Source organism: Moschus berezovskii, chromosome 9 (assembly GCF_049115385.1).
Source record: "Moschus berezovskii isolate FMDL1 chromosome 9, NW_MosBer_1.0, whole genome shotgun sequence".
Taxonomy (NCBI): domain Eukaryota; kingdom Metazoa; phylum Chordata; class Mammalia; order Artiodactyla; family Moschidae; genus Moschus; species Moschus berezovskii.
In genome coordinates this window covers 100,708,240-100,715,996 of record NC_142468.1, presented here as the reverse complement: position 1 = coordinate 100,715,996, position 7,757 = coordinate 100,708,240, and the positions used below count along the sequence as shown (strand labels likewise).

The window sequence follows — 7,757 nt, the reverse complement described above, 5'->3', positions numbered from 1 at the left end:
TAAATAAGACTACTGCATTTTGTGGTGAGTGGTAGTAAGGTGATAACTGGCCCTCAGTACAGTAGCTTAATAAAACAATGAATTTGGAGACAAATATATCACGTCATTTTTGTAGGCTTACTGTTTATTTGTTTTTGTTTTTTAATTGGACTACAGTTGCTTACAATGTTGTATTAGTTTCTGCTGTATAATGAAGTAAATCAGCCACATGTACATATGTTCCCTCCCTCTTGGAACTCTCTCCCACCTCACCCTCCATCCTTCCCATCTATATCAACACAGAACACTGAGCTGAACTTCCCACACTATACAGTGTGTTCTCACTAGCCATCTATTTTACACATGACTTATTAAGGTGAGTTACATTTGAGAGATAAAATGTAGCTCTCATTTGTATTTTATTAACATGTCCAATCCCAAGACTTTCATTAGGGCACCCTTCATCTTCTTGTTCCTGAGGCTATATATTAGAGGATTGCATAAAGGTGTTATCACAGAATAAAATAAGGTAATGAATTTTTGCATTTTCACTGGGTGTCCTGATCCAGGACTAACATACATCACCATAACAGAGCCAAAAAACAGAATTACCACAGCCAGATGAGAAGCACAAGTAGAGAAAGCCTTGCGTTTGCTGGCTGCTGAGGGCATCCTTACCACATTCAGAATCACCAGTGCATAGGAGCAAAGGATGAAGAGAAATGTACCGATCATGAACATAACATTAAAAGTAGAGTAAATGAGTTGTGTGGTGGTGTCTTCAGAACAAGACAGATCATCAATGGGACAGGATCACATATAAAGTGGTCGATGATATTTGGGTTGCAAAAGGGCAACCGTGAAATGAGAACAACTGGGGTTACGAAGAGAATGAACCCCCCAGACCACCCAAAGATGACGAGGCCAGTGTAGAGCTCTTTCGTCATGATGCGTGGGTAATGCAGAGGTTGGCAGATGGCAAGATACCTGTCAAAGGCCATGATGCAAAGGTAGAAGCCCTCATCACACCCGAAAGAGACGAAGAAGTAGAACTGTGCAAAACAACTCACAAAGGAGATGGACTTGCTTGAGGACAAGAAGTTGGCCAACATATTAGGGACGGTTGTGGTGACATAACATATTTCCAGGAAAGAGAAGTTCCCCAAGAAGATGTACATGGGGGTGTGAAGGCGCTGATCCCACTGCACAGCACAGACAATGGCTGTGTTTCCCATCAGGGCCAGAATATAGGCTGCTGAGAAGAGCCCGAAGTAGAGGAGCTGCATTTCTGGGCTTGAGAGAAAGCCCAGGAGGATAAAGTGGGTAACAGAGTGGGTGGTTTCTCTGCTGGACACATTCATTAGGCTGGAAGACCTGGAGATGACAGTGGTTTGTGCTTTAATGGACTGCACTGATTTTTCCTGAAAAAAAAAAATTTTCTTTACCTTGCATTTCATAAAATTGCAAACAAAATTTTAGCAACAAAACTGTGGCTTTCATGGCTCAGCACTGAACATATATTACTTTAAAAATTCACAGTAAGAGAAGAGGGAAAACATGAAACAGGGAAACATTTTTACTTTTCTAAACTTAACTAGATACTAGGAATGTATGTAATTCTGATAAATTACCTATGTTAGTGTGTTCTTTCATCTGTTTACCTATAGTAATGATATTACATGTCTATGCATATGACGTTTTTCTAATGTGCCTGTGTTTGGTATCCATGGTCAACTTAGATTCTATATATAAGTGATATCACACAGTGTTTGTATTTCTTTGACTGATTTCACTAAGCAGAATGTTCTCTAGGTCCATTCACATTGTTGCAAATGGCAGATATGGAAGCAAGTCAAGTGTTCATCAACAGATGAATGGATAAAGAAGATGTAGTATACACCCACACACACATATATATACCACATATATTATTGTATCAGTAATATTCCATTGTAATAGAATATTCAGTTCAGTTCAGTTCAGTCGCTCAGTCATGTCTGACTCTTTGCGACCCCATGAATCACAGCACGCCAGGCCTCCCTGTCCATCACCAACTCCCGGAGTTCACTCAAACTCATGTCCATAGAGTCAGTGATGCCATCCAGCCATCTCTTTCTCTGTCGTCCCCGTCTCCTCCCACCCCTAATCCCTCCTAGCATCAGAGTCTTTTCCAGTGAGTCAACTCGTCGCACTCAGCCTCAAAAATATCTATTAACATGTTCATTGTGTCAGGTAGGCTTTTAAGTGCTGGAGGAACAGCTGCAGACATGACAGATCTTGAGCTTCTAGAGCTTATAATCAAGAGATTACTATAAACTTTTAATATATTTTTTGCAAAATTTTGATTTGTTTTCCACTATTGGAAATATTTTTGCATTTTACAAAGAATATTTAATAAATCAAGGAATCTTTTTCGAGGTGGGAATCCAAGACTTTGAGTCAGGGAGGCCTTTGCTATATTTCTGTGTAGGAAGGTAATATCTGGATTCCTAAGTCAGACCACATAGAAGACTGACTCTTATTTGATGATTGAGATGGCACCCAAATTGAAAGGACTATTTATAGATCCTCAATGCCCTTTGGATTGTATAAATCTGGATGTAGTAAATTAAGCCAGCTAAATATGTGACGGTGCTATCTAAAATAGTCTGTTAATACTTTTAAAGAAAGAACCCACTATTTACACAAGGCTTCTTAGGAAACACATCTTCTAATAACTTGTTTGAAAGATATTTATGTATTTGAATGGATTATCTCTCTGTCTTTTAGAAATTTCTAAATCCTTTTTACTCAGGATCCTAGTATCAGCCACCTCTGTTAATTTATTTTACGTACAGAAAAGTCATTGACAAAGGATTCATTTTAAATCATTACTGATACTTACCTTTTTGTTTTGGAATATTTCCTGGGGACAGTAATTGTCCAGTGACAGATTTAGAATAAATCTTGTATGTACAGCAAAGACTCATACATGTGAAAAATTGTTACTTCAAAAAGAATTAATACATGTTAAACCAGGGCTCATTAATCTAATGGAAGTGAGAAACAATATATGAGCTTGGAAAAGAATAAATCTCTGAGATGAAATACTTGCTGTATTTCCTCTACTACCAAACAACAGAAATCATCCAAATAAATTCTTATCCAACAATTTATGAGTTAATATGAACAACAACAACTGCATCTTCATTTGAAATCTTAAGCCTCTTTGCTTATATCTCTTATTCACCCTTTAGAGAAAGAAAGAAGTGAAACTTAGAGCTTAAGATTCTAGGATTTAAGTAAACAAGAAGGAACATATATTATTTAGGGTTTTTTTGGGGGGTGGGTTAGCATTTTGCCCTCATGAAATATTTAGTTTTCTCAAAGAAGAAAATGCTTCCTATTAAATTATTTTTGAAAACTATGGAGCACATGTGGCTCACATGATATGGTTTCCACTCACGTTTTGGCTGAATGCTGAGAAGAGTTCAGGGATGGAAGATTAAATATTACTCCATGGAGCAAAAGGCATGTGAGGGACTTTCAAGAAACTGGATGATCCAGTCTGTATTCTTTTAAGAGTTGCAAAGGGTGAACCCTATAAGATATTTTTTCTTGAGTTTCAAGGCACATGTTTGTGGTTAAGACAAAAGCATAGATGATGGAAATATATATGCATACTTCCTTGCAACATAATCTTTGGGGATTTGGGGTTTTCTCTCTTAATGATCTATTAGATTTTTTTAAAAGAGGAGATAATTTTGAATTTTCACTTATATATAATCAAATGCCAAGTCCTAGTATTCTCCAAAGAATAGTGAAGATGTGGAAATCGATTTTATTTATTTATTTTCATTCTCTAGTATTCATGTATAGTTGAAGTTTCCTGGGGAATAATTAAGTAATAATTGGAATTGTCATAATAGCTACAATAGGAAACTTTACCAGTGGGTTCCTGATACCAACTTTGAAGAAGAAGAAACCATTCTTCTTGTCCATCAGATATCTGTTCTTGTGTAGCTTGTTAGAGATATTTAAGCTGCTTTTTTTTAGAGTAAAAAGAGTTGACAACTCAAATTCGTAGAAGTACTTGAGGCCAAAAATTTTTTTTCAGTTTTTTCTGTAAGGTGTTATGGAAAAATTCGATGAACTTCTTGGCCAAAGTGAGAGAATGGTGATTGCTGGGAACTGGGGAATGAAGGAAATGGGGGGAGGTTGGTCAAAGGGTGCAAACTTCCAGCTATAACGTGAATAAATTCAACTGTACAGCATGGTGGCTATAGTTAAACTATATTACATACTTGAAAGTTGCTAAGGAAGTACATCTTGCATCTGCTAATGTAGTGTATTAATTAATTTTCATAAGTTGAACTCTCCTTGAATTCATGGGATAAATTCTTCTTAGTCATGTGTATAAGCCTTTTAATATGCTACTGAATTCAGTTTTCTAGTATTTGTTGAGAATTTTGTGTCTATATTCATGAGGATATTGGTCTGTAGTTTTCTTATCTTGTCATATCTTTTCCCGGCTTTGGTATTTGGATAGGACTAGCCTTTTGAATAAGCCACTCCATTACTCTTACCTAGAAAATCCCATGGATGGAGGAGCCTGGTGGGCTGCAGTCCGTGGGGTCGCTAAGGGTCGGACACGACTGAGCGACTCACTTTCACTTTCCACTTTCACACATTGGAGAAGGAAATGGCAACCCACTCCAGTGTTCTTGCCTGGAGAATCCCGGGGCGGGGGATCCTGGTGTGCTGCTGTCTATGGGGTCGCACGGAGTCGGACACAACTGAAGCGACTTAGCAACAGCAGCAGCAGCCTTTTGAATGAATTAGGAAGTGTTTATTCCAATGTCAGCACAAAGTCTCTCAATTCTGTTGATATTTTCTATATTGTTTCTTTATAAATCAATTATGATTCTGAACACTTTTTTCTGCTTTTTCTTTAAAGCCAAATGAAATGTTGTTCTAAACAGTTTATAATTATTAACTCACATTGATCCTATAAACTGTTGTTAGTAGTTTCAGAATCAATAATATTTATTTGTGCTGAATCTGTTAAAGACAATCTCAGGCACATTGTGGTATGGCTTGAAATTCAAGAGGAAAATTAGGAAGAATTCCTGGATATAGATAGAGAGGCCTGGAAGAATATGGGAAAAGCTAGACACAACTATTAACGAAGCAAAGCTTGTTGAAATACACAAATCGTGCCACTTCCCCATACATAGGGCTGATACAACTCTGAGAATATTGTCTCAGGAAGACAGCTTCAAAAGCCTGAGACTCACGGGACTAAATCTCTCTGAAAATACCTCTTCTAGTGCACTCTCATCCCAGAAATAATATCACTGACACCTTTTGCATGTAAAAATTTTAATTAAGTTTCATACCACTGTAGGTATTTGCTTTTTGACTTGTTACTAGACATTTACACTATGTCAGAAAATTATGTGACTAATTTAGAAAATAAAACTAAGAAAGATAGTCAAATATGAAAATATAAAGCAGAGCGACTAAACTGAACTGAATACTGGTAAAATATTCTATCACGTATACCTACTGGGAACTTCCCAAGTAATGATAGTGGTAAAGAACCTGCCTGCCAAAGCAGGAGACATAACAGATTTGTGTTTGATCCCTTGGTGGGGAAGGTCCCCTGGAAGAGGACATGGACATCCGTTCCAGTATTCTTGCCTGGAGAATCCCCATGGACAGAGGAACTTGGCAGGCTATAGTCCATAGGGTCACAAAGAGTCAGACATGACTGAAGCAACTTAGCATGCATGCGCGCATACTATAATGGTCTTAACAATTTATTTATTGGTGCATATGTAATTTATTGACAGTTTCAGATATTCTCCAGGGAAGACTTCGTATGAGAAAGCTTGAGGAACTGAGATACAGAAGAGAAACTGTAGATGACAGAAAAGAGAACTGGTTTGAGGAAAGAGCACAAAACCAGGAGGAAATTTTGGTCATAGTTGGGGTACTTATGTGATGAGTCTATAACACTGATGCTATTAAGAGGACACTGGTGACGTCCCCAAGACTACGCATGCAGCAATTGTGTCTTAAGTGAGCTCTAGGTAGCAAGTAAAATTTCTAAGAACATTTATAGGAAATACAAGACTTAACAAGTTGTGTATTTGTGTGTTTTACGTAGGCTTTATTTTGTTCTTGAAGTATCAAGTATGCATTCAGTATACTGGTTTTGAACCAGTTTTAGTTTTGGAGATAGTCTACCATCGAAATTCTTTCCAGATTTTGCTGCTAAAGGTTTATCAGTGGCTGCTTCAGCCAGCAATGTATTAACTCTGGATCAAAGTCTTTGTTTGTTGGCTCAGCTTCAGTTCCACAAGCAAGATTCCCCCGTTTCATTCTGAGGGAAGAATTCAGTTCAGTTCAGTCCCTCAGTCATGCCTGACTCTTTGGGACTTCTTGGACTGCAGCATGCCAGGCTTTCCTGTTCATCACAAACTCCTGGAGCTTGCTTAAACTCATATCCACCGAGTCAGCGATGCCATTCAACCATCTCATCCTCTGTCGTCCCTTTCCCTCCTGCCTTCAATCTTTCCCAGCATCAGGGTCTTTTCCAATGAGTTGACTCTTCACACCAGGTGGCCAAAGTACTGGAGCTTCAGCTTCAACACCAATCCTTCCAATGAATATTCAGGACTGATTTTCTTTAGGATGGACTGGTTGGATCTCCTTGCAGTCCAAGGGACTCTCAAGAGTCTTCTCCAACAACACAGTTCAAAAGCATCAATTCTTCTGCGCTCAGCTTTCTTTATAGTCCAACTTTCACATCCATGCATGACTGCTGGAAAAAAAACGTAGCTTTGACTAGATAGGCCTTTGTTGGCAAAGTAATGTCTCTGCTTTCTAATATGTAGTCTAGGTTTGTCATAGCTTTTCTTCCAAGGAACAAGTGTCTTTTGATTTCATGGCTACAGTTACCATCTGCAGTGATTTTGGAGCCCAAGAAAATAAAGTCTGTCACTGTTTCCATTGTTTCCCTAAATATTTGCCATGAAGTGATGGGACTGGATGCCATGATCTTAGATTTTTGAATGTTGAGCTTCAAGCCAGTCTTTCACTCTCCTCTTTTACTTTCATCAAGAGGCTTTTTAGTTCCTCTTCGCTTTCTGCTAGAAGAGTGGTGTCATCTGCATATCTGAGGTTATTGATATTTCTCCCGGCAATCTTGATTTCAGCTGATGCTTTGTCCAGCCCAATATTTCATATTATGCACTCTGCATATAAATTACATAAGCAGGGTGACAATATACAGCCTTGACATACTCCTTTCCCAATTTTGACCAGTCCTTTGTTCCATGTTTGGTTCTAACTGTTGCTTCTTGACCTGCATACAGGTTTCTCAGGAGGCAAGTAAGGTGGTCTGGTATTCCCATCTCTTGAAGAATTTTCCAAAGTTTGCTGTGATCCACACAGTGAAAGGCTTTAGAGTAGTCAATTAAGCAGATGTAGACATTGTTCTGGAATTCTCTTGCTTTTTCTATGATCCAATGGATGTTGTCAATTTAGACATAAAGAATAAGCCTTCTTTAACATTGTTAACTTGAGACTTTTGAATTAACTTTAAAAAGATTTTGGTAAGAAAAATTAACAGCAAGCTTATCATAATAAATTTGTAAAACACTTCAGGAAGCAGAACAAAATCTCCTATCAGTTCAGTTCAGTTCAGTTCAGATGCTCAGTCGTGTCTGACTCTTTGTGACCCCATGAATCACAGCACGCCAGGCCTCCCTGTCCATCACCAACTCCCGGAG

General features: G+C 38.2%; 1 pseudogene; it reads right to left on the bottom strand.

Annotated features, from left to right (window-relative positions):
• Nucleotides 1-387: 387 nt before the first annotated feature.
• On the bottom strand, nt 388-1,346 carry LOC148776680 (olfactory receptor 11H6-like; annotated as a pseudogene).
• Between the last annotated feature and the right edge of the window lie 6,411 nt (nt 1,347-7,757).